Genomic DNA, 12,647 nt, shown 5'->3' on the forward strand with positions numbered 1-12,647 from the left:
GTCATACAGACTTTCATTCGGCTGCATTTAAGAAGGTACTTCTTATGTTAAGGAAATCTACATTCACCATCCACATTACGCCCAGCTAATATTGTCTCAACTGACTTTATCTTTTGGGCCAGGAAATGTACAAGATGTGGCCCACGTGATGAATGGATGGATCTCATACAAGCTGTGCACCGGCCCAAACGGGCGGTTGGATGTGTGAACGAAATGGTTTGCTGATGTGCAGAATTTTATATACATATGGAGCAGATTATATGGAGATCTGGACCATGTATCGAAGCAGATTATATGGAGATCTGGACCATGTATCTTAAGGTCCCCATCTCGAATACACGATGCTCCAGTTCCTATACCAAAAGCATGGCCTGAATCCACGTATATGCATGCTATGTCTGGGGGCGGAAACATGGTTTCTAGACTCGGGCTGGTCTGATGCGACTCGCCTGAGTTGACTCAAACTCACTACGACTCAGTCCAGTCCAATAACATGAGCCCGTCCGAGTCATGATGATTCAGCCTCAAGTGGGCTGCACTAAAGGAAAAGGTGAGTTGGGAAATTTCTATCGTGGAAACCTCGTTGGGGTCCACATTGATGTTTACATTACATGCCATTCATACAGTTCATAACGTCATTCCTACTGGACTTAATTGAAAACACAAATATTATCCCGATTCAAAGCTTATATGGCCCCACATATATTTTAACTGTGGACGTTCAATCCGCAAGTTTTCAGCCCATTTGAGTATTGGATCCTGTTCATTTTTTACTACAAGACCGAAGAGGAGCTTACAAAATGGATAGACGGTACTGAGTAAATTATGTGAGGTCCGTTATGATATATGTATTTTCATCCGCTCCGTCCATCCATTTTACCATATAATTTTAGTGCTTAGGCCAAAAAAGAGGTATATCAAACGTTCAAATGGACCACACCACAGGAAACAGTTGAATTGAACGTCTACCGTTTGAAAAAGTCTAGGGGGCCACAGAAGTTTTGGATCAATCTTCTATTTGTGTTTTCCCTCCGTACATGTCTTTATTATCTCATGAAGAGTTTGGATGACAAATATTAAACATCACTGTAGGGCCTTGAAAGGTTTCAAGGGTGGAAATCATTATCCCCACTGTTTCCAATGGTATGAACCACTTGATCTTTAGATATGCTTTAAATTTGGACTCAACCCCTTAAATTATATGGAAAAACGGATGCACGGCCTGGATAGACCACATACATTCAAGGTGGGCCCAACTGAGTTTACTCAGTACGCAATCGGAATTCCCTACATGCATGCTGTGTCTAGAGGGCGCGCGGAAACATGTTTCTAGACTCGGGCTGGTCTGACGTGACTCGCCCGAGTTGACTCGAACTCACTGTGACTCAGTCCAGTTCAATACCATGAGTCCATACTCGGGTGAATTAGGACGATTCATCCTCAGCTTGACTGAGCCCTGTGTTGACTTGAACGAGCCAATCAGAGTCACCGACTCTTCTTTCAAGCTCGGCCAAGGCAGCCTTATCTTGTTGGGCCAGGGTCTGGGCCCCTAAACCTGGCCAAGGGTTAGGAGCGAGCTTCAAATCGAGTCCCAGCCTCTCATTAAGAGACTAATCCAAGCCATCCATCATATGGTTTCCACTGCTGAGGAGACCAGGGTGTAAAATCAGGCCAGTTCAGCCATCTGTGGCCACAGTCATCATGACAATTTCTAACATTTTGATACGATGAAAGGACCAACATAGTTATTGATCAGGCAGGTTATCTCAACGATAGAAATCACTTATTGGATGGCTTTGATTTCAGACACATGTACAACATGAGGACGTGTAGAGTGGCATGTAATGGGCCAGAGAATGAGAAAGCAAGTGCTCGGACGTGCCAAGCTCACTTGAATAACCGACATTCAACTTGTTTAGACAGTGGGTCCGGTCCCACCTCCTAATGTGAAAATCAGGTTGGTAAACAGGACCTGCAGCCACGAAGTTGTTTTATTCGTACGTGTGTGGCCCACCTGATTATCTGCCTAATAATTGACATATATATACCATGGGACCCACCCTGTGATGGACGGCATAAGCTTCGTTCCGTTTATCAACTTGATTTCTCATTGAATCGAGTTGACTCAGCTGCATGGGTCGAGTCACCGAGTTTTAGAACTATGGATTTTAAGATAAGCTCATGCAACAATCTTACTTTATGATCCAAACATCATAACCCAATAATCATATATAGGCTCCTCCAGTTCTCATTAAAAGACCCATGCTTACATTGCCAAAACAAAAAAAAACAAAAAAAAACAAAACTGATAAAGAACAAAAATCACCATTACAACCAATAAGTTATTTCATATAAATAAACCCTAACTATTAAAAAACTATATATATATATATATATATATATATATATATATATATATATATATATATATATATATTCAATTTCCACTATTAACATTAGTACCAGAATTTTAATATTATTTTTTAAAACTTCAAAGAAACAAGGGTGTCGAAGTGACTAATCTCAGCATAAAACTCTTTTGGATAGAGTTTGACCTGAATCATCTTATGGAGTTTTAAATTGTAGGTGGACAAGATCAAGTGCCCGGTTCTCTTTTCACGAGATTGGAACATAACCTCGTTGTTTCTCAGGCAAGAAAGAGGAGGAAGCAGATTAATCAAGCCTCTTGCAGTGCCGTCGATATTACGTAATTTTATTCACTCATTCATCCGAAAGTCCTTCAAGATCCAAACCTCAAATTCAACTTCAGATATTCTGTTAATGAGAGATGGAGAGCCTCTAATCTCCCTAAGGCCAAACTGTATCATAATTTGGCCTGATGAAATTTGAAATCGGCGTTTGATGAAATGTCTCTTGGGCAACATCCATTGACATTATGTAATTATAACCAACCACCCAATGCAAAACCCCATTCAGCAATAGTTGCTCTTCGAATATGAATGGCAAAGCGAGATACGAGATATCAATCCTTCTCCATGAATTCGAACCTAGGGTTAGTATCTCACACGACTGATGGAAACCATAACCTTCGTGAAAGAAGTGCACCACTTATATTCGCCAGTGGAAGGAGCGTATCCAAACCTATAAAAGTCGAGTTTCGTATGGTTGATGTCCACATAATATTCCCAATCATGTAGAAGTTGGGAATGGTAAGATGCAGAGGAAGATTTAGAATATGTTGGAAGCCGTAGCAATTGCTTGGTAGCTGGATTGGAGATATGAATGTTGTAATTAAAATCGTCTTTTACCAAAAGCAATCCATTACAGGTAGCTAAGATCACCCCATCACAACCTATAGCCAGATTCCGCACCCTTATTTCGGAATCTTTTAAGTCCAGGTAACCAATGATCTGATTATTCCGAAGTGTTTCTCTTTCGATAATGTATGGTTGGACTCGAGCGAGGTGGCACTGGATGAAACAATGGCTAGAGATTATGTCTAACCAGTTCTTGCATACACGCCTTAGGTCATTAAGAGATGCAGCTGGAAGTCGAACTAGAATATTGAAGATGGTATCTTCAGGATAATCTGATAGAGACTTCCCTTTTTCTAGGGAAATAGAATTCCATAAGACTTCCTTTCTTCTAGAATTCTTATTCTTTATATACTTACGTTGATAGATTTTAGCTGGACGTGCCATGATATTGAAGATAATCTCTACAAAATCAATGAAGAAAAAGATGATGATAATCTCTACAAAATTAATGAAGAAAAAGATGGTGATGGAGGTGATATCTCACCGCTGATGATGATGGTCGTCCGTCGCAGTTGCAGATTGCAGAGAAGGCCAAGGCCACTGACTGCTGAGATGGGAGAAGGAAAGGGTAATGGAGAAGATTGAAAATGAGGATCCTAATCTCCTGGAATTTCCAGCATCCTCCCCAGCGGATACGGATTTCCTGGGAAAGCCTTTCGCACGAAGTTCCTATGACCTAAACCTAGGTGGGCCCACCGTGATGTTTATAAGAAATCCACCCCGTCCATTCGTTTTTTTAGCGTATTTTAGGACTTTAAATCAAAAGTGAGAATATCCAGGACTCAAGTGTGCCGCACCAAAGGAAAGGAAATTCATGTCGATGAAACCTCCCTGCGTCGAAAGTGATGTTTGCATGACATCCATACCGTTCATAACGTCATTCCTACTGAGATTAATTGAAAACACAAATATTAGCCTGAATCAAAACTTCTGTGGCCCACGAATATTTCACATGTTGATATCCAATCCTCACGTTTTCGGCGCACTTTCGCATTGGATCCCTCTCATTTTTTTCCCGATCTCCAAAAATGATCTCAAAAAACGGATGGACGGGGTGGATTAATCAAAAATATCACGGTGGGCCCCACCTAAGTTCCCAGCGAATGGAGGCTTTAACAGGAATTCCGCGTCTGCTCCACGCAGGGGCTCTTTGCGCGCGGCCAAACATAATGCATGAGTTTTATCCCCTCCGTCCATCCATTTTTGCAGATCATTTTAGTTATGAACCTAGAAAATGAGACAGTTGCAAGGTTCAAGTGGACCATATCACATGAAGCAGCAGTAACAAAAACGCCGACCGTTGAAACTTTCCTAGCGCCTACTAACCTGTTCTGAGATGACAAGAACGAAATCGGACTGGGTGTGATCTTATCGTACTGATTAAACTCAGTTGGACCCATCTTAAATGTATGTGGTCTATCCAGCATTTCATCAAACGGCGTGCAGCATCAAAATCAAACACCCAGCAAGCAGCATCAAAATCAAACAAAGTAAAATACCCAGCAAGTAGCGTCAAAATCAAATACGCAGCAAGCAACATCAAAATCAAACACCCATCATATCCATTTTTTTCTTGCCAACACTTCGGTGAGTCATTTCATCAAACACTCGGCGAGCAACATTGATAGCAAAGTAACTGAGTCACCGATTTGATTCGATCTGAGTCAATTCAAGTTGAGGTTAGAAGAAATTTTACATTGTTCTAATTGGTGTAGCCCACTTCAGTTTTCTATCAGGCTGATCTTTCGTTTGTACGGATCAAATAATGGTTATCATCCGATGGATGGAGCGGATTTACATATTCTATTAAAAAAGTAGGCCCAACAGAGCTCAGTTGTTTACTCGCCCAGTAGAAGAGTTGCAGACGATTCCAACCGATGTATCCTAATATCAATAGATTACTCTCTTATATAGTGGTTCGTCTGCGGGTCCTCGTAGAATTATAACCTTAGTCTACGAGTCATTCACGTGCTCATGCACTAGTGCCTCTTTGATCCTCAGCCCTGCACTGCATGTGCCATCCAACCAAATACTAAGTAAGCCCCACCATGATGATAGCATGCTTAAAAAATCAATCCTATCCATTTACTAGGTGAACCATACAATAGGAAACAACAGGAAATAAGTTGATCATACAATCGGAGACGATTGGAATAAAACTTTCTCATTGGGATGAACTGAAAACACAAACATTAGCCTGATCCAAAACATCAGTATATTGGCATTTTAGTTTAAGAAGATTTGTTTAAAAAAAAAAAAAAAAAAACAGTCACACACCCACACTCCCATCCACACCACATGGACACTTGATCCATGAGGTGTCAGTGTTTAAGGAAAAATGTTTGAGTATATTAGAATATATAATCAGAATAGATCATGAGATTCTGTTATTTGTAAAAATATTTATATGTTAATATCCCTCTACATCTTTATCTCTCCATCTTTTATTTCTTTTATATATTTTTGTTATTGCTATTGAAATAAATAATTTTATTTTTCACAATATAGTTTCTTGAGGTTTAAAATAGTACACTTATTTTAGGATAATTCAAGTGGGGTTTTATCAATTTTTTTGGGTTGGGTTAGTCAGGTTTGGTTGGGCTCAGGCCCAACTAACCTTTTCAAGCTCGGACTTTGTCCTGTTGGGATCAGGCCATAGTTCGTAAGTGTCGAAACGGGCCAGGCCTAGCCTAGCCCAAGCCCAACTCATTTCTACCTCATTTCTACCCTCCGTGTTTCCCATCGGGTGCGGATTAGATACTGACAAGGTCAGTAACCAAATCGCTACTGAAGTGACGTCACCAAGATCTGTGGACCCCACCATGATGCGTGTGTTGTACCCATACCATCCATCCATTTTTAGAGATCGTTTTATGACATGAGAAAAATAATGATATAGATCTAAAGTTCAAGTGGACCCACCACAAAAAACCGTGGGATCAGTCACACCAACCGTTGAAACATTTATAGGGCCCACGATGATGTATTTTTTAGATCCAAACTATTCATAAATTAACATAAAGATATATGAAGTGAAAACAAAAATATAAGCTTGATCGGAAACTTCTGTGGCCCCTAAGAAGTTTTGAACGGTGGTTGTCACTATCCCCACTGTTTTCTATGGTGGGGTCCAATTTAACTTTAGATCTATCTCATTATTTTTATCATGCCATAAAACGATCTTTCCAAATGGATGGACGGTATGGATATAACACATGCATCATGGTGGGCCCACAGAGCTTGGTGACGTCACTTCAGTAGGGATTTGGATACTGACCTTGTCAGTATCCAATCCACGCCTGTCCCCATCAGTGTTCCTGAAAGCGGACTTGCTGGTGTACCATACACCAGCTATATAGTTGCTGTAGGCATGTCGTGTGAAGACGAGCACTAACGCTCCTCGAGCTCCGAGTTGTATGAACGGTTCAAAGGAGATCAAAGTTACATGGGCCCCACAGTGATGTATTTATTATATCTATACCGTTCATTTATTTTTAGAGATCATTTTAGAGCATTATCCAAAAAATTAATCAAATCCAAAGATCATCTGGACCACACCAAAAATAGCAGCGGAGATAATGATTTTCACTGTTGAACAATTCGTTGGGCCCACCATAACGTTTATTTTCCATCCAATCTGTTCATAAGGTCAGAAATAACAGAATGAAGAGGAAAAACAAATTTAATATTGGTCCAAAACTTCTGTGACCCCAAAAAGGGTTTCAATGGTATACGTTCAATCCCCCACTACTTTTTTCAGTGTGGTCCACTTGATAGTTATATCTGTCTTATTTTTCGTCTCAAGCCCTAAGTTAAGCTCGCCAAATGAATGAACGGTTTGGATATAACAGATACCCCGTAATCAGACTCGCAGAACTTGCTGACATTAATACAACAACTATACAGCTGATGTGAGGTACACTAGCCAATCCGCTTCCTCATTTTTTACGGACTCAGCATGCACGGAATCTTTATGGCACAACATCCGGGGCACAGATTAGCTACTGACAGGTTAAGTAGCGAGACACGCTACTGAAGGTCTCGCTACTGAAGTGATGTATGTTTTGTATCCACACCTTCCATCCATTTGGAGAGATTATTTTAGGGAAATATTCAAAGAATGAGTTAAATCCAAAGTTCCAGTGGACCACAACATAGAAAACAGCGGAGCCAGTGAGGCCCACCATTAAAAACTTCTACATGCCACGGAAGTTTTAGATCAACTTGTGTTTTACCTTATTTCATATATTTTTAAACTTTTGAACAGGTTAGATTTCAAATAAACATTATGGTGGGCCTTAGGATAGTTTCAATGGTGGGAATCACTCTCCTCACTGTTTACTGTGGTGGGTCCACTACAGATTTTTACCTGACTCATTCTTGCTCATGCCCTAAAATGACATCTCAAAATGGATAAACGGTGTGGATACAACACATCCATCATAGTGAGGCCCACAGAACTTGGTGACTTCACTTCAGTAGCCGACTTGGTACTCAACCCGTCAAATAATGGTAAAAATCAATAACCTCAGAGAAAAAGCTGATTTTTATTTTTTTATTTTCTATTTTAAAATAGACTTCCATTTAAATGGTACACGAACAAACAGCCAACGAAATAATATATAATTCAAGGGAAAAGTCAAAAGACTCCTGTTGCCATGGGGAAGTAAAAGCTCGAGGGACATACCACAATGTATATGTAACATCTTTTCTATCTATCACTTTCATGCTAGGATTTCTTTCTTGAGATAAGGCTGTAACACCCTGAATTTTTCAAGACCCGAGTATTGAAAGTTTTCAAGTGTTACCATAAAATTTAACTTATTATGTATATGTGTACGATACCAATTTAATTATCCTAACCTTATATCTATTCCCCAACATGAATCTGACCGTTGGGAATAATCTTCATTCATAGATCAAGTCATCTGACCGTTGATTTTGAGATAGGATCATCATATACCTAAATATTCTTACTTTTCCATCATAAGCAACCGTTCAGTCAACTATTTACCGCTGAGTTAAGATATTTAACCGTCGACTCTGAGTTTGAACCACCTGATCGTTGTAAACTAGGTACTTGATTTCTGCATCCGCTTATACACATATCAAATTGAGATTCTGATCCGTTCATCTTGTTCACCACATATGAATATGCTTAACCCACCATCAAAACTATAATCTGAGAAACTCATACATGTGAACAAGTCACTTGAATCTAACAGTATACATGTTATGCTTCTTTATCACTCTAAAAATTCACTTGTGATTATCAGTTTACAAAATTGACCATACACCCACTTATATACATGATCAGAGTACTAACCATCAAGTTTTCTATTTTTATCATGTCATCTGACCATCTGTTAGGTTGGTTGATATATGTACATTCCTTTAACTAATTTGGTAAATAATTCTTTATTCATAATGATTTAGATATAAGTTCTTTTGTAAGAATTATTTAGAAACGTGCATATAACTATGTAGAATCATTAGATTTCTCAAAACTCTCATATCAGCAATAATCATGAAAATGTCATTAACCTAGACCCTTGAATTATAGATCACATAGTTCTTACGATCCGTTTGATGTGAAATCTTATACAATGCTTATGTATCATAAATTAACCATGCATGTCAAATTTCAGCGCTTAGATCATTGTAAAAGTTATCCAATTGACAAATCAGTTCCTTAACCGTTGATTTTGGTGTCTGTCGAGTGAAGAAACATCGTGGGTAGTCGTAGTAGGATATTTTTCTTCGTATGAACGATTTGGATTTCCCATCATATGCACTAAGTATAAAATATGAAGACCCATTTTGGTAGGATTTTCCTTAGGCACGAAGTTATCCTTTTGAGGCTTACCAATTCTTTATAAATCTAGATCTTTCAATTTAACGACTTCCTTCCATCTATCGCAACTCAAATTTGAACCACACTTTGGTCTCATATGACTATAAGATTATACAAAATTTAGACCCAAATATATGATCTTACACTATTAAATGTTGAAGTCAATTTATTCCTTTTGGTGCAAAAGGTGAAATTTCATATTTATGACTTTTCCACCATTGATCAACCACCAATTTTTGTCCAACCGTTTACCTATTCTAACTATACATTTCTCTTAAAATTGACTCTTGATCATTAAGTATGGACCGTTAATTGATATCAAGTTTGTTTTGACACCCGTTAGGAGAATTTTCAAGATAGGTCAATCTAAATTTCAAATCACTAAGAAAATCATATACCCCGACTCTATTCGACGACTTCGACATACTGGATGAATTAAATTTAAACAAATATAGTTAGAGAATGTTAAATTGGAGAAACTCAATCCAAGTGTGATGTGAAACACACCCCCTCTCACATGCCCACTCATTTTATAAAAGGAATGTATGTCCTCTTCTCCACCCACGCGCCCATACTCCCACATCCAATGGAGAGAGAGAGAGAGAGAGAGAGAGAGAGAGAGAGAGAGAAACCTAGACGCCCATCATCATCTTCCTTCTTCACATGTGTGGTGTCTCTCTTTTGCTCAAGCGATGTCGTGATTTATATAGAAGCTTTCCTACATGTATATCTACCTAAAGTTTAGATCTAAGACTAGGATGAGGGATTCTTTTAAAGCTTACACTAATTTGAGTTGATATGATTTATCTTGTTTTTGCATATTTTCATATTACTGTGATTTTTAATTCAATTGATTGATTTACCATTATAAATTATTTATCCTTTTAGGAATTATGATTAAGGTATGATTTTAATTATGTATAATTTTTATAAATTTATATGGGGTGATGGATACAAGCCTTGTCCATTACTAATTTTGAGAGCGACGTGTGCTTCCACTCTGTATTGAGTTGGCTTTTTGCTAATCTTTCCTTATTCTTGTTGAGTTAGCCTGTTTGTTATTCTTTTCTTTTATTAAGATAGCTTAATGCTACTTTTTTCCTTTATTAGATTAGCCTTGTGCCATCTTCTTTAATGACTCAGGCATGTGTTTTGAAATTCTAAAACTCTCATGTTTCAATTTATTTCCCATTTGATGCAAGTAATGTGTTGGAGGTCTTACATCTAGTGATTCATATATTTTATCATGGACGTAATGTGCTCTGGGTAGTGACCCTCTTGGCTAACGCGTAATGCCATGGATTTTGGATAGTGGTGCACAAATCAATGTAAGTAATCTGCAATGTGTGTTACATCACTTTCGAGATTAGATGTCGCAAATAGTCACTCCATGAACAAATTATGTCACGTAATTCATCTGATTCATGTATTATGACGCCTTGAGGTGTTTACGTAAATCTACGGTAGCATTGGACACACCAACGAATCTCCGTAGTGTGAGAATGCGGGGCGAGCCGGGTTTTCTATGAATTATATTCCACATTGTAATAATCACTACGTATGATATACTGCACGCACTTTGATAGCATGCATTCACATGGTGGAGTAGGAGACGTATCAAAACCCTCATATTATTCTTATGAATCTTTTAAATTATCGTTAATCTTAAAGGATAATCATCACTATAAGTAGGGCATTGACTCTCTCCAACCATATAGATATTACAGGTGAATTACAGGTTGATGATATGACTAATAATCATTCTATGGAAGATTCTTTCGAAAAAAAATAAGAAAGATAACACCACGAATTGTTTTATTTATTTTCCACTGCAAACTTGATGATGTAATAAGCTCCCATTGAGAGGGCATTAAAGAATTATCTATCCATTTTTTACTCTAATATAATAATAAATATAGTCAATTTTATTCTCGTGAATGGTTACATTCGTGAATGTAACTGGATGTGATTTATCTAAAAAAAAGGTGCGATTTTAAAGCATCCAATTTTTACATTATTAACACCGAAATTCTCGGGCATGAGTATGTACTGGGGCCGCGAAAATTCAGGATGTTACAAAGGCATATTCAAAACTCAAGTGGTGCACCTAACTCAGTGAAAAAAGATGAAAAGACATACAAATTATTGATAGGCCAAATCTGGATACCGAGGGATCGGAATTCCTTGAAAATTTCAAGGCATACCTGATTTACCACCTCATCGAGAAGTGGATTTTAACATCAACCTCTTCTTAGGAACTTCTCTGTTAGCTATGACATTATATCGAATGATGCTAGTAGAACTGAATGAATTAAAGGAATAACTATAAGAATTAAAAGCCTAAGGATTTATCCGACCAAATACGTTGCTACGAGGTGTACCTATGATATTTGTGAGTCTTTGGAGACTTATAAAACACCAACCAGGTATTGTTGTTGATGCAGGTTCCATCGAAGCCTCCGGAAGGGTATACTTGGGTCGGCTTATGCTTTCGCTGTGATGCCTTGGGAGCGTCAGACGAAACTGGAAGATCTTGCTTTTATTTTAGTTTTGTGTATGAATATGTTAGAGTCCCCGATCGGGCTTGCTTTATGTGTAAATTTTATCGCATGTTCGTTGTGGCTTATATAATTTTCATTTTGGATGATCATCACTATTGAAATTGTATTTTTGATTCTTAACTATATATTTATGAATTTTTGTTATATCTACCTCGCTTTGGTTCCGCTAAGTTGAATTGTGCAACTCTGATTATACATATGAAATTAATTTGAATATGAATGATGACACATGTGTATTTTATTAAGTTAACTCTTGGGAACTCGGGACCGGAGTTTAGGTACTCGGGCGTCGATTTTCAGAACGTTACAGGCCTACCCTTCAATATGGGTCATTCATCATGTGGGCCCCACCTTTGATGCTAACGTTCTATCATGTGGTCCACCTTCAATTTCCATCATTCATCATGTGGATCCCACCTTTGATGTGAACCATCCATCATGTGGGGCCCACCATTCAATATGGGTTGTTCATCATGTGGGCCCACCTTTGATGTCAACCTTCCATCACGTAGTCCCACCTTCAATGTCCACCATCCAACCTTTGATGCGGGTCATCCATCATATGAGGCCCACCTTTAATGCGATTGTGAATTATTTGGACCCATCTTGATATAGACCATTCATCATAGGGAGCCCCACCTTCAATATGGGTTCATCATGTGGGCCACCTTATTTGGGTTGTAAATAGAAGAGAAAAGGGTAATATGCTAATTACTAAAAAAGATTAAGTATAAATTTATCTAAAAAGTAATAAAAATATATGCAACAGTAAAGCCAAATAAACTCTTAAAGAAAAAGTGACATCCCCGTTGCTTATTTTTAAAAATTTTTTTGTGCTATTTTTTTTTTTAAAAATAACTCTAAAATTAAAGTTTTATCAAATAATCTATTCTTAAATCAAGAGCTTATTTTTTAAGATTAAATAAGCTATTACTAGTCAATGATGGAAATTCC

Source organism: Magnolia sinica, chromosome 12 (assembly GCF_029962835.1).
Source record: "Magnolia sinica isolate HGM2019 chromosome 12, MsV1, whole genome shotgun sequence".
Taxonomy (NCBI): Eukaryota; Viridiplantae; Streptophyta; class Magnoliopsida; order Magnoliales; family Magnoliaceae; genus Magnolia; species Magnolia sinica.